The sequence below is a fragment of the Geotrypetes seraphini genome, chromosome 4 (assembly GCF_902459505.1).
Source record: "Geotrypetes seraphini chromosome 4, aGeoSer1.1, whole genome shotgun sequence".
Lineage (NCBI taxonomy): Eukaryota > Metazoa > Chordata > Amphibia > Gymnophiona > Dermophiidae > Geotrypetes > Geotrypetes seraphini.
Genome location: NC_047087.1, coordinates 85,161,374 through 85,175,698, shown reverse-complemented (window position 1 = coordinate 85,175,698; position 14,325 = coordinate 85,161,374). Strand labels below are relative to the sequence as shown.

At 38.1% G+C, this 14,325-nt stretch overlaps 1 protein-coding gene across 7 annotated transcripts in view; it reads left to right on the top strand.

Moving 5' to 3' along the window:
• The window catches only part of LOC117359558 (erythrocyte band 7 integral membrane protein-like), a 79,070-nt gene that overhangs the window by 1,626 nt on the left and 63,119 nt on the right, over positions 1-14,325 (top strand). For 2 of the 7 annotated variants that reach the window (XM_033942534.1, XM_033942541.1), the window contains exon 1: positions 2,184-3,012. The exons of 2 other annotated variants lie outside the window; for them this stretch is intronic. The gene's annotated coding sequence lies outside the window, so the exon portion shown is untranslated. Of the gene's footprint in view, positions 1-1,213; positions 1,272-2,183; positions 3,013-14,325 lie in introns of those variants that run through there. 3 more of the 7 variants (XM_033942539.1, XM_033942536.1, XM_033942538.1) reach the window with 3 other exon arrangements.

Here is a 14,325-nt window from a genome sequence, read left to right as displayed (position 1 = left end):
CATAGGCAACCCTCCATTTTGGGGGTGGCAACACATTCTTCCTGCATCCCCACTCCCCGCAGGTGGTCATTCATTTCTTTCCCACCTCCTATGAGCCAGTGTCTTTCTGTCCTCCCCAAGATCTGGCATCTCTTCCCTTCCCTCTACCCCACATCCTGTCAGTGGCGTAGTAAGGGGGCGGACCATCCCAAGCACCATCTTGGTGGGGCACTGATACCTCTCTGCCCCCCCTCGCCATGCTCTTGCTTTCCACATTCTTATTAAATTTAAAATGCAGGAACGGTGCAAAGCTTCAAACTAAGGGGAATTTTCTCTTTAAAGATTATTAAAAGAGTATTTAAATAATCTTTTAATACTCTTCAAATAATCTTTTAAGATTAAAGATTATTTAAAGAGTAAAGAGTATTAAAGAGTAAAGATTATTTAAAGAGTATTAAAAATTAAATAATTAAATTTTTTCATCAAAATCTTTTATATGTATAGTGACACATGTGCAGATAGAGTATACAATTGAAAGTTTATTGAGACCAATGACGAAAAAGGTGTGCTAAGTCTGTGAAAGTTTGTTCATACAGCTACACCGCCGAGGTCTGAACTCTCAATTCAGAAAAAAGTTGTGTGTGAATGTTTTGGAAAATATCATATTTTTCGCTCCATAAGACATACTTTTTCCACCCCCAAAAAGGGGGTGGAAATAAGGGTGTGTCTTATGGAGCGAATACCACAACCCCCCCCTCCTAGTACCTTTTTGTACTCTCCCCTGGTATCTTTTTCTACTCCCGGCGCTTCCCTCACTGGACGGGTGCGGCAGCAACCTTTTTGGACTCCCGGTACTTTCCCCACTGGACGGCTGCGGCAGCGAGAGGCAGAGAGGCGAACAAGGCAGATGCGAGCTTATCACGCGCCTGCCTAGTCCCGCACTGCTGCATGAATGGTTGCCATCAGTTCTTGATAAACTTTCAGTTGTATACTCTATCTGCATATGTGTCGCTATACATATAAAACTGAACCATTCCCTCTGGTTTTTGCAGCCCAAATGCATTACCTTGCATTTCTTAGCATTAAATTTTAGCTGCCAAATTTCAGACCATTCTTCAAGCTTCGCCAGGTTTTTCTTTATGTTACTCACACCATCTGGCATGTCTATTTTATTGCAGATTTTGGTATCATCCGCAAAGAGGCAAATCTTACCCAACAACTCTTCAGCAATATCATTTATAAAAATGTTAACAAGAACAGACCCAAGAACAGAACCTTGAGGCACACCACTGGTAACAACCCTTTTCTCAAAGCAATCTCTATTGATCACTACCCTATGTCACCTTCCACTCAACCATCCCAAGGGCACTCAGTTTATTTATTAGACGCCTGTGTGGTACACTGTCAAAGATTTTGCTAAAATCTAAATACACCAAATCTAGCATACATCCTAAGTCCAATTCTCTGGTCACCCAGTCAAAGAAATTGATCAGATTGTCTGACATGACCTACCTCTAGTGAATCCATGTTGCCTCCGGTCCTGTAATCCACAGGATTCCAGAAACTTGACCATTCTCTGTTTTAAAAGCATTTCCATTAATTTGCTTACCACAGAAGTCAGACTTACTGGCCTGTAACTCCCTACTTCTTTTTACTTCCACTTGTGTGGAGAGGGACCACATCCATCCTTTTCCAGTCCTCCGGTACCACTCCCGACTCTAGAGACTCATTGAAAAGGTCAGTCAGCGGAGCTACCAGAACTTCCCTAAGTTCCTTCAGCACCCTCGGTTGTACACCATCTGGCCCCATCGCTTTGTCTACCTTTATTTTAGCTAGCTCCTCACGAACACAACCCTCTGAAAATCAATCAGGCCTATTACTCCTCCATCTCTATTCACGTGACTGTCCCGCTCCCGGTGCATCAGCAGTGAACACAGAACAGAAATATTTGTTAAGCAATTTGGCCTTTCTTTATCAGCTTCTACATATTCTTTCCCTTCACCTTTGAGTCTCATAATGCCACTTTTGCACTTCTTCCTATCACTAATATATTCAAAAAATGTTTTTGTGTCCCCGTTTTACCGTGTCTGCTTTCTTTTCTTCCATTTGCATCTTTGCTTTCCTGACTACACAACCAGCCTCTCTTAACTTTTCCAGATATTTTTGCCTGTCTTCCTCTTTCTGCAATCACTTGTCCAGAATTAAACACCTATCTACTAGAAAAGATATTAGCAAGTTAAGAACCTAGGCCCAGATGCACTAAAGCCAGCGATTGTCACTAAACCTGTTTTAACAGCTTTAGTGACAATCACATTTGCCGACCTGATGCAGAAAATGGCTCACTGCCTGGTTTTCTGCATGATCGCTCATTCTTCAATCTGACCATGCAAATAAGCTAATTAATATTAAAGTGCCTTGTAAACTATTTAAATTAATAATCAATTCTTTTAAATTGTGATATGAATATAGTTATTTAAGTTATTATCACAATTGAAAAAAATATATATATCCCTATATTTATTTATTTAGCAAATAACAATGACATTTAAAACCTGCATATGCGGCTGAACTGCTAGCTTGAAGAATGAACGTGTGCTGCTGTCCGTGCCACATCACAGTAGCAGCCCTCCCTAACCAACCACAAAGGTAGGGGAACCAATTAAAGGCAGAAATCAGCTCAAAAAGTATGAAAAAATAACTTCTCAATGAAGATGTTATAGATGTTTGCAAACTTTCATTCTGTTTGAACAGTATTGCCAGATGACACTGAAGAATGACATAGCTGAGCCTGGTTAACACTCCCCAAGTGCTAAAATAAGTGAAACCATAAATGCTCCTCATTCTCAACATGATACGTGTTACACGCGTTGCTTCTTCAGGAGAAGAGATCTTCCCAAAGGAAAAACCACAGTTTCCACGGTTGACATGCCCCCCAACTGATGAGCTGGATCACAGAGAGAGAGAGCAAGAACTAGAAGGCCTTGAGCATACACAGATGCTCAAGGCCCAGGCTGTGTGCCAGTGCCAGATGGGGTAAGGCTGAATGCTGTTCAGGCAGGGGTTGCCGGTTCACGATCCCGGTTCTCGGGAGGTGGAGCAGCGCCGCTGGCCTCGGGGGTGGGGGTGGGTGGGAACGTATCAAGCTTCCTATGGGGAAATTCGATTTGATATACGTGTAATTTGGTTTACGAGCATACGTCTGGAAAAAATTATGCTCGTAAACCAAGGTTCCACTGTGTTTTATTTTTTAACATGCTGGTAGCATGCACATATGTCAAAAGTGCCATGGGATGCCCCAGTCCACTCTGCGACATAGGCTGCGGAATGCTTTTTTGTTTGGTCCCCCAAACCCTAGACCCTAGACCCTAGACCCTAGACCCTGCCTAAGTTCTGCCACAGACTCCACCCCCGTAATAGTACTAATTGTAATACCATTTTTACATTCATTTTTTATATATACGCACACAATATAATCTTACTAGTGTTTAAGCCCGTTAGATTAACGGGTGCTAGATGTCTCCTGCTTTTGAACTTGGGCAGGGGCAGAGGCAGAGCCGGGGCGGGAAGGAGTGACGGTGGGAGAGCAATTTCAAAGCCTCAGCAGCTGCGGCTCCTTGACCAATCCGCGCTTACAACGTCCCCACACTTGCGGTCTGGCTGGCTCCCCCACCAAAGCCCTTCGCAGCGGCAGCCCCTCCCGCATCCGTCCCCACGTCCCAAGCCTCTCCGAAGACCGGCTCCCACGAAAATGGTACCCCTCTGTCCAAAGCCGTGGCAGCAGCCTCCCTCAAGACACATTTCAAATCTGACATATTGTAATCACAAAACAGAAAATAAAATTATTTTTCTTACCTTTTGTTGTCTGGTCATTATTCATATCATATAGGGGTCCCAGGCTATGGTTGGCTTTTGATAACTCGCTTGCCAGGGCCCCTTCTTTCTTCTTCCCTCCCTCCATCCCGGCAGCTGAAGACAGGCACCTCCCCCCAGTGGTCTGAGACAGGAGGGAGCAGTTAGGAGAGGGTCTGAGGGCAAAGAGGGGCTCAACAGCACACAACCACCTTTCCTTCCCTCCCTCCATCAAGTGCTCCAGTGATCTGAGACAGGAGGGAGCAGTTAGGAGAGGGTCTGAGGGCAAAGAGGGGCTCAACAGCACACAACCACCTTTCCTTCCCTCCCTCCATCAAGTGCAGTGCAGCTCCACCAATGTTAAAAGGAGCTGCGTCGAAATCGGAGGCCTGCCACTGCCGTAGCACATTCCCCTCTGCCTTGGTCCCGCTCCTTCTCTGACATATGGGACCGCGGCAAAGGGAACGTGTTACGATGGCGGCAGGGCTCCAATTTCAAAGCAGCTCCTTTTAACATAGGCGGAGCTGAACTTTAGGGAAGGAACGGTGGGGCCGGGTGAGGAAGGCCGCCTGCTAGGTAGGGGGATAACAATGGCGTTTATGCTCAAGCCCCCGCCGCAGCTCCTCTCTCGATCCTGGTGCGGTTCGAGAGAGGAGTCGTGGCGGCGGCTTGAACATAAGCGAGATTGTTGTCCCCCTACCTAGCCGCGAGGCTGCGGTGGGGTTTCCATGGCAACCCGATTGCGGATCTCAGTGTAGGGCCGGGTCTGGCGGAGGCGGGACCTCAGCACTGCACCTGTGGAGGGGATTGACTGGTGACGTACAACCCGCGCATGCGCACTAAAAAAAACGGGACAGCTCAGGGAACACGATTTTTTTAGTGCGCATGCGCGTCTACCATTTTATTATATTAGATTAACAACACATAATAGTTAACCACAAAATTAAATTACACAAAGCACACTGTATGTTTCTCAACATTCATTCATACCAGAACATCTGACCTGGATCACACATGCACAGGGTTACCAGGCGTCCGGATTTCCCAAGACCTGACCTCCTTTTCGAGGGCATGTCCAGTGGTGCAGATGGCTTTTCAAAACCCGGCACTTTGGGTTGTTGGTTTTTTTTTAAGTCTTTTTTCATTTTAATAACATACAAAGTGCATACAAAAATACAACAATTGGCACCAAATAACAGCACTTATTACTAACAATAATAATATAAACATATTTTCTCCCCCCCCCCCATCACTCCCTCCCAATCCGGATATGTATAAAACTCAATAAAATGGAAGGCTTGGACTATTGATTGGTAGATACAAAATCTGCTAAAGGGTCCTAAATCTTATTAAAATTTTTACCATAACCCTTTATTTCTGAATTCATACTTTCTTATCGATAATACAAGCACAGGGATTCCCACCAAACGGTGTGATTCAGTCTATCACAATTCTTCTAGATTTTTTGTGGTCATTTGTATAGGGTTGCAGTATAGTTCCAAAGAGAACCACATCATAAGACAAGGACATGGAGGTACCCAATATCCTATTAATTGCAACCCAAATTGACTTCCAGAAGCCTAATATTAAGGGACAAAAGTACAACATGTGATCCAGCGTCCCTATATCAAGATGACAATGCCAGCATCTATTAGACTTTGAACTATCTAATTTTTGCAAACGAACAGGGGTCCAAAAATTCCTATATAACAGAAAATAACAGGTTTGTCTCATAGATGCTGACGCCGTACATCTCATCCTCCAAGACCAAATCCGTGGCCATTGAGTAGCAGAAATCTTTTGCTTTACCTCATTGCTCCAAATATCCTTTAGGCTTGTTTTTAGTTTCTTATTCAAATATTCTGAAATTAATTTAAAGGAGATATGAGTTGCCATTCTAAGTAAAGCCAATCCGGAAGATGCTCCAAGACTTCAGGAAGGATCCAATACATACCCTGTCACATTATGAAAGCTTGATGGTATCTGTAAAAATTTGGAAAATTTACCCCACCCACTACAATTGGTTTTTGCAAAGATACTAAAGCAATTCTAGCAGTTTTACCAATCCAAATAAATTTAGTAAGAATACTGTTTAGTTTTTTATAAAAGAACCCTTGAAAATAAATTGGCTACATACTCATTTGGTAGCAAACTACAGGCAAAATCATCATTTTAACAGTTTGAACTCTCCCCCACCAAGAAAGATGTAATGGGTTCCAATGCTCACACATTTCTTTGACTTTCAGCAATAAAAATTTTATACCCTCGTCCTTCCAAAGGAAAGGGAATGAATCAAATAATCCTTTTGCACAATGCACATTTAACGGAAGAACCTCCGATTTGCTCCAATTTATTTTATATCCAGAAAATTTGCCAAAACAATCTATCAAGTCCAATAAATACGGGATGGTAGATTCAGGATTCTTCAAATGAAGCAAGATATCATCTGCATAAGCAGATATCTTATACTAGTCTTTAAGCCCGTTACATTAACGGGTGCTAGAATAGATGTGTCTGTCTTTCTTTCTTTCTGTCTCTCTCTCCTTGGCCGCTGTCTGTCTGTCTGTCTTATTTGCTGTCTGTCTCCTTGGCCACTGTATGTCCGTCTGTCTTTTCTTGTTGACTGTTTCCTTGGCCACTGTATGTCTGTCTGTCTTTTTTTTGCTGTCTGTCTCCTTGGCCACTGTATGTCTGTCTGTCTTTTTTTGCTGACTGTCTCCTTGGCCGCTGTCTGTCTTTTTTCTGTGTGTCTCTCTCTCCTTGGCCGCTATCTATCTGGTGTTTTTTTTGCTGTCTATCTCTTTGGCCACTGTATGTCTGTCTGTCTTTTTTTGCTGACTGTCTCCTTGGCCGCTGTCTGTCTGTCTTTTTTTCTGTGTGTCTCTCTCTTCTTGTCCACTGTCTGGTTTTTATTTTTTTTTTCAATCTCTCTCTCTGGCTCCCTGTCCTTCTGTGTGTGTCTTTCACTGCCACCTTTTCTGTCAGTCTGTCAATGTCCCGTCTCTTTGGCTCCCTGTCCTTCTGTGTCTTTCACTGCCATCTTTTCTGTCAGTCCCATCTGTTTGGCTCCTGTCCGTGTGTGTGGAGATGTCAGGGGGATGTCGGTGGAGATCCGTGATGTCGGGGGAATATTAGGGATCTAAGGGGGGATGTAAATTATTGCACCTCTTCTCCCACCTATCTTTTTTTTAAAAAAATCAAGCAGCAAACGGCAACCAGCACAGAATAACCGCTGCTGGGAGAAGTGAACCACCACTCATTGCAAATCGAACGCACGCGCCTCACGGGTTGCAAGCGCCGTACACGCTTTACCAACTTCTCTGCTGGCCACAGAGCTACGGACGCATGGAGCCACCAGGTTAGAAGTGCACATGCGCGCTAAGGGAATTATTATAGTAGATTCCCGACCTGCATAAGGAGTCCCCTGAATCTCCTTTGCCTGCTGTATAGCCAACAACAGGGGTTCTAGAACAATATCAAAAAGCAAAGGAGATAAGGGACACCCTTGTCTAACTCCTTCTATAGACAGAAACGCTCTGAGAAATTATCATTAATATATAATCTGGCAGAAGGAGAACTATACAAGGTCTGAATCATTTGAATAAACCCGGATACTAAACCAAACCAATCCATTGCTTGATACATGAAAGTTCATTTCACACGGTCAAAGGCCTTCTCTGTATCCAAAGAAACAGAGATGACTGGATCATTATCTTTTTTGTTAAATTTAGCATATGAAATGCCAATCTGGTTTTATTTGAAGAATGTCTTTGAGCAACAAAAACCGTTTGGTGCATACCAATCATAAGGGAGAGCCTTGGCTAGTCTTAGAGCCAATAACTTAGCTTATAGTTTGAAACCAACATGGGATCTTTATTTGGCTTCGGCAAAACAATAGTTAATGATTCTGCCATAGTACCTGAAATACAACCTTTAGTCAGTTGTGATTGATATAAATTTAAAAGATGAAGTAATAATAAATTTTGAAAAGATTTAAAAAACTCCAGAAACCCGGGGCAGAAACAAACCCGGAGAGATTTCAATGCAGCCTGGAGTTCTGCAGATGATATAGGCGTTTCAAGTTTTTCCTTTATATGCTCGGGAACCTTCAGCCCATTTATTGAATTTAAAAATTCCCTACCATCATGTTCTTTAGTTGAGTAAAGCTCAGATGAATATAAAGCCTTATAATATTCCAAAAATTGTTTTAAAACATTTCCATTATGGGTATGAATTTTGCCATTGCCATCTTTTATAGCTACAATCTTAACTTTTCTTTGCTTTGAGATAATTAGCCAATAATCTTCACGCTTTATTCGAGTTTCCATAATATGAAGCCTGTTAAGAAAACAAATCTTTCCTAGCCAATTGTGAGGAAATCTCATTATATTTATATTTAGCTTTCAAAAGGGCATTTAGAGTAACCTGATCCCATTTCAATGCCAATTGTGACTCCAATGTCATAACAGTTTGCTCTAATTTAGAAAATTCCAATTTAAGTAATTTCTTTATTCTTTTTCAAACTTACATCAAGTGCACAAAAAGAACAACATGAAATACTATCGTATAACACTTGAACATCATACATTATATTCTTAATATGTAAATTAATTAAAAACCCTCCCCCCTCCCATCTTTCTATACAATCATTAAAACTATCATATTCCTTCAAAATTTCAATTTTGCTACATCTTATCTTCCAATCTCCCCACCCCCCTATGTATATTATCAAAGAAAAATGATGCCTATTCACTACAAAAATCAACCATCGGTCTCCATATCTTTAAAAAAATTTTATAACTTCCTTTCTGTATTGCAATTGCTCTTTCCATCTTGTAAATATGACACAGGGAATTCCACCAAAATGTATAATTGAGATTACTATAATTTTTCCAGTTGTTAGTAATATGTTGCATAGCAACACCCGTCATTATCATCAAAAGCTTATTGTTATGTGCTGATAATTGACTTTTTTTCCTCATAGACATACCGAACAGAAAAGTATCATATGATATTTCCACATGATTTTCCAATAAGCAATTTATTTGAGACCAAATTGAATTCCAAAAATTCCTAATGCAGGGGCAATAAAAAATTAGATGATCCAATGTCCCCACTTCTAGATTACAGTGCCAGCATCTATTAGATTTAGAGCTATCCAACTTTTGTAAACAAACTGGGGTCCAAAAAGCTCTATGTAATAAAAAGAACCAAGTTTGTCTCATAAATGCTGACACTGTACATCTCATTCTCCAAGACCAAATTCGTGGCCATTGAGAAGCAGAAATATTATGCTTAATCTCAATGCTCCAAATGTCTCTCAGACCAGTTTTTGGCTTTTTATTTAAAAATCCAGATAATAATTTATACCACTGTGCGGCTAGGTGTCCCATGAAATCAGTCTGGAAACAGGAATTCCAAACTATATTGAGTACTAAGAGTTTTCCATTCAGGGAACCCCACCTGAATAGCCTGCTTCAGCTGCAACCATTTAAAACTTTGTGATTTATCAAGACCAAATCTAATTTGCAACTGTGAAAATTCAAGCAGTTTACCATTTAAAATAACATCATTTAAAGTTCTTATGCCTGCTATAATCCAGTGTTTCCATAAGATTTGAGCTCTGCCAATTCGAATCTTGGAGTTTATCCATAAAGATTGATTTGTTGATTTGCTTATTGGAATAGATGTTAGATTACTAATGTATCTCAAAGTTTTCCATGTATCAATCAAAATTCTGTTCTGTTTATATCTTCTAGGCATTTTTATACTAACAACATGAACTAAATGTAAAGGAAACATAAGACGCCACTCCAAATATAACCAATCTGGAGCATTATCATAGAGTTCTGGGAGGATCCAATACATACCCTGGCTTAAAATATAGGCTTGATGGTACCTATAAAAGTTTGGAAATTTAACCCCTCCCTCCTCAATTGGCTTTTGTAGAGATACTAGAGCAATCCTAGGTCTTTTACCCAGCCAAATAAATTTCGTAAGAATACCATTAAGTTTTTTATAAAATGACCCCTGAAAAAATATTGGTATCATACTCATTTGGTAACAAACTACAGGCAGAATCATCATTTTAATTGTTTGCACTCTCCCCCACCATGAAAGATGTAATGGATTCCAATGCTCACATACTTCTGTTATTTTTTAATAAAAGTTTTTCATTCTCTTTCAAAGTGTCTTCCAGCGTCTTTTTTATCATTATACCTAAATATTTTAATCCCTCTTCTTTCCAGGTAAATGAAAAAGCATCAAATAAACCTTTAGTACAATGTACATTAAGAGGAAGAATCTCAGACTTATTCCAATTGATTTTATATCCTGAAAATTTTCCAAATGTATCAATCAACTCCAATAAACATGGAATGGTAGATTCAGGATTCCTCAAATACAGCAATATGTCATCCGCATATGCTGAAACTTTATATTCTCTATCAGAAAAGAGAATACCCTGTATCCCCTTTGCTTGTTGAATGGCCAATAACAAGGGTTCTAATACAATATCAAAAAGCAAAGGAGATAACGGACAACCCTGTCTAACCCCCCTCCGCAAAGTAAACCGATCAGAGAAACTATTATTAATGTACAATCTTGCAGAAGGGGAACTATACAAAGCTTGAATCATTTGAATAAATCCCGGACCAATACCAAACCAACCAAGTGCTTGATACATAAAAGACCATTCAACTCTCTCAAACGCTTTTTCCGCATCTAAAGAAATGGAAAAAACCGGATCTGCAATTTCTTTAGATAAATTTAACATATGAAAAGCCAATCTAGTATTATCAGAGGAGTGTCTTTTTGCCACAAAACCAGTTTGATGCATATCAATGATAAAAGGGAGAGCCAATCATAAAGCCAAAATCTTGGCCAAAAGTTTACCATCCACATTTATTAATGAAATGGGCCTGTAATTTGCAACCAAAGTAGGATCTCTATTTGGCTTTGGCAAAACAATTGTTACTGATTCCGCCATAGTACCTGTAATACATCCCTTAGACAATTGGGATTTAAATAAATGTAATAATTGAGGTAATAGAGAAACTTGAAATGATTTGTAAAATTCCACTGTAAATCCATCCCCACCTGGAGCGGATCCAACTCTAAGAGATTTCAATGCCGTTTCTAATTCTTTTAATGATATAGGCTCATCTAAACTCCTTTTTATATGATCTGGAACTTTCGGACCAATAATTAAATTTAAAAAATCTATACCATCCTTCTCTTTACCCTCATAAGATTCAGAAGAGTATAGTTCTTTATAAAACTTAAAAAATTTACTTAAAATGCTCTCAATTTGAGAATGCATCTCACCTTTCTCATCTTTAATTGCAATAACTTTTGTTCTTCTTTTCTTTGCTTTAAGGTAATTAGCCAATAACCTACCCGCCTTATTTGAATTTCCATAATACAAAGTTTGTTGATAAAAAAGGTCCTTCCTTATCAATTTTGACGCTAATTCATTATAATTACCTTTTGCTTTTAATAAATCTTGTAAAGTGTCATGTTCCCATTTATTTATCAATTTATCTTCTAAAACTTTAATTTCTCTTTCTAACTTAGAATATTGATTCTTAATTTGTTTCCTAATATAAGCAGAGTAAGAAATAATATTACCTCTTAAAGGAGCCTTAAAAGCATCCCAAATATTTTCCATTGAAATTTCATCTGATAAATTATCTTGAAAATATTCATTAATTTTTAATTTTAATTCATCTAAAAATTTTGTATCAACAAGCAATGTGTTATCAAATCTCCAAATAGGTCTACTATACTCTTGCTGATCTGTTTGAAGCTCAATCCATACATCCCCATGATCAGATATAATAATTGGGTCTATAGAAGCTTTTAACACTTGTTGAACTAAATGAGTTGAAACAAAAATATAATCAATTCTAGAAAAAGACTTATGAACTTGTGAACAAAAGGAAAATTCCCGATCATTAAAATGAAGAATACGCCATATATCTTTTAAATCACATGAATGTACCAAATTGTCTAACCCTAATGATTTTATATCTCTACAAGGTTTTTTATCTAATAATGGATCCATAACAGCATTAAAATCTCCAGCCACAACCAATTTGGAAGCAGCCAGTGGGAGTAACAATCTCTGTACTATCTTAAAGAATTCATTTTGATTCGAATTAGGGGCGTACAAATTAAACAAAGCCAGGGTATTATTTCCCATTCTCATCTCTACATGGACCCATCTTCCCTTTGGATCTGAACCTACCATTTTAAAATTAGCAGTACATTTCTTATTAATAAGAATAGCTACCCCTGCCTTTTTCCCATCAGCAGGAGCAAAAAAACAATGTTTCACCCAATTTTTTTCCAATTTTTTTGATTCTAATATAGACAAGTGAGTCTCTTGGATGTAATAAATATCCGCATTCTGCTTTTTTAAGAATGCTAATATTTTATTCCTTTTAACCTGATGATTGAGTCCATTCACATTTAAAGAAAAAATTTTAAAGTTACTCATAACCTTTTTTATAAGAATAATCTAACAAAAATAAGTAAATCAAATTGTTCCACAGTTCCTGAATATGCATCATTTTCCAAAATTCTAATTTTTTATACAAAACCTTATACCTGTAACCCCAACCCTCCCTATCCCACCCCCTACCCTTATTCATCATTGAGAACTTGAAAACGCACATTTGATGGTAAGTTCTGAGATGTACCCCACAAGCTTAAACATTGCAAATAATTATATCAATATAATAAGCCAAAAAAGAATTGAGTGCATATATCATTCATTAATCAGCGATTATTACATATCCTTAAACAAGACATAAAAATCATTATACTACATCTCATACATTTTAATTTCATTCAAATGAGATGACATATATATATATTAGATTATTAAAGACTCATCTCTCAAATTAACTCTTCTTAAAACTACAAAGATAAGTTAAATTAATAATAATTTCATTTGAAATAAGGAAACCTATTTCTCTCAATTCATTTCCTCCCTAATATAATACCATCTTTGGCATCTTATTTTAATTAACTAATATGTGTTATCTTCTTTTAAACTCTTATCACAAAATGATATCATCTTCCCATCCATAACATAGATTCCTCAATATAATGAACAGAATAATTATATAATACACATCTCTCAAAAAACAAATATGTTATCAGAATTCGCATCTAACTCTTCATAAAATGCTGTCCAAAGAAAAAACACGCAGTGTTCTTAATATATTTCAAATTTTAATGCACTTGTAATACTTCCTTGTTTTCTGTGACCCGGAAGTAAAGAAGCAATCCTTGGACTAAACCATTATCTCATATAAACCCTAATGAGACTATAAACTAAAAATAAAAGAAAAGAAAGCAAAGCAGCAAATGATACTAAAACAATTAAACACTTTCCATATCATTGTATTTTCCCCCACTTTTTCATCTCAAAAACTGAGAGATACTCAGAACATTCCCTGTTTGTTGCTGTAGTACCATCTTATTTTTCACCGATCATTTGGGCTCTTCCAGCACTGCTGCAACATAGCATTATGAAGACGGATTGCCAGGAACCATTCTCCAAGTAAGAAGCACAATGTAAAGTTTTTCTTTGTAGATTCCTAAGAATGTTCCTATATGCCCCTAAATAAATCCTCAGCGTTTTTATTAAAAACATGGCACACTCATACCATATGGCACATTTAGAACAAGATGATATAATAGAATCTGCACAGAAAGAAATTCTCTAATTTACATATCTTCCTGCATCTTCTTTCCAAGTATTCCAAATAGAATGTTAACTAATATTACTGCGTGTTTGAGGACAGTTAATTCAGTTGAATTCAAAAAGGATTCCATTTCTCCAAACATAAAATATAAACATATCTTAACTTTATCTTTTTACTTCCTTTTTTCTTCTTTTCTTTTCAATCCTTCAAATAAAAAAGTACAAGTCCATCGGAACTTTTTATCTTCATCTTATGATATCATCAAATGCTCACAATCATCTAAAAAGTCTTTCAGTTTGTCAGGACAATCAAAATTCATGGTTTTATTGGCATAGCTCCTAATTGCCTCATTTGTGGCCGTAAATCCAACATTTTATTTTCTCTTATCAGCAGTGGCCTTAGCAAAATCTGGAACTATGTGAATTTTTGCGTCCTGACATTTTAAGTTCTTATTTTCCTTTGCAAGCTTTATGATTTCCATCACCTGTTGATGCCTTAACAGCTTAAAAATCAAAGGACGTGGTCTTAAATCCTTGCCAACTCTTCTAACAGGAATCCTGTGAGCTCTTTCAAACTCTAAAGGAAATTTTAATTTGAGTGGTAAAATCTTAGGAAGAAACTGTTCAAGAAAGGTGATGGCATCATTATTTTCAACACCTTCAGGGAGACCAATAATTCTCAAATTATTCCGTTTTTCCCTGTTAATAATATCTTCCATTTCTTTAGAGAGAAATTCCACTTTTTCTTTATACATTTAACATTTCTTTAACTCAGCTTCATT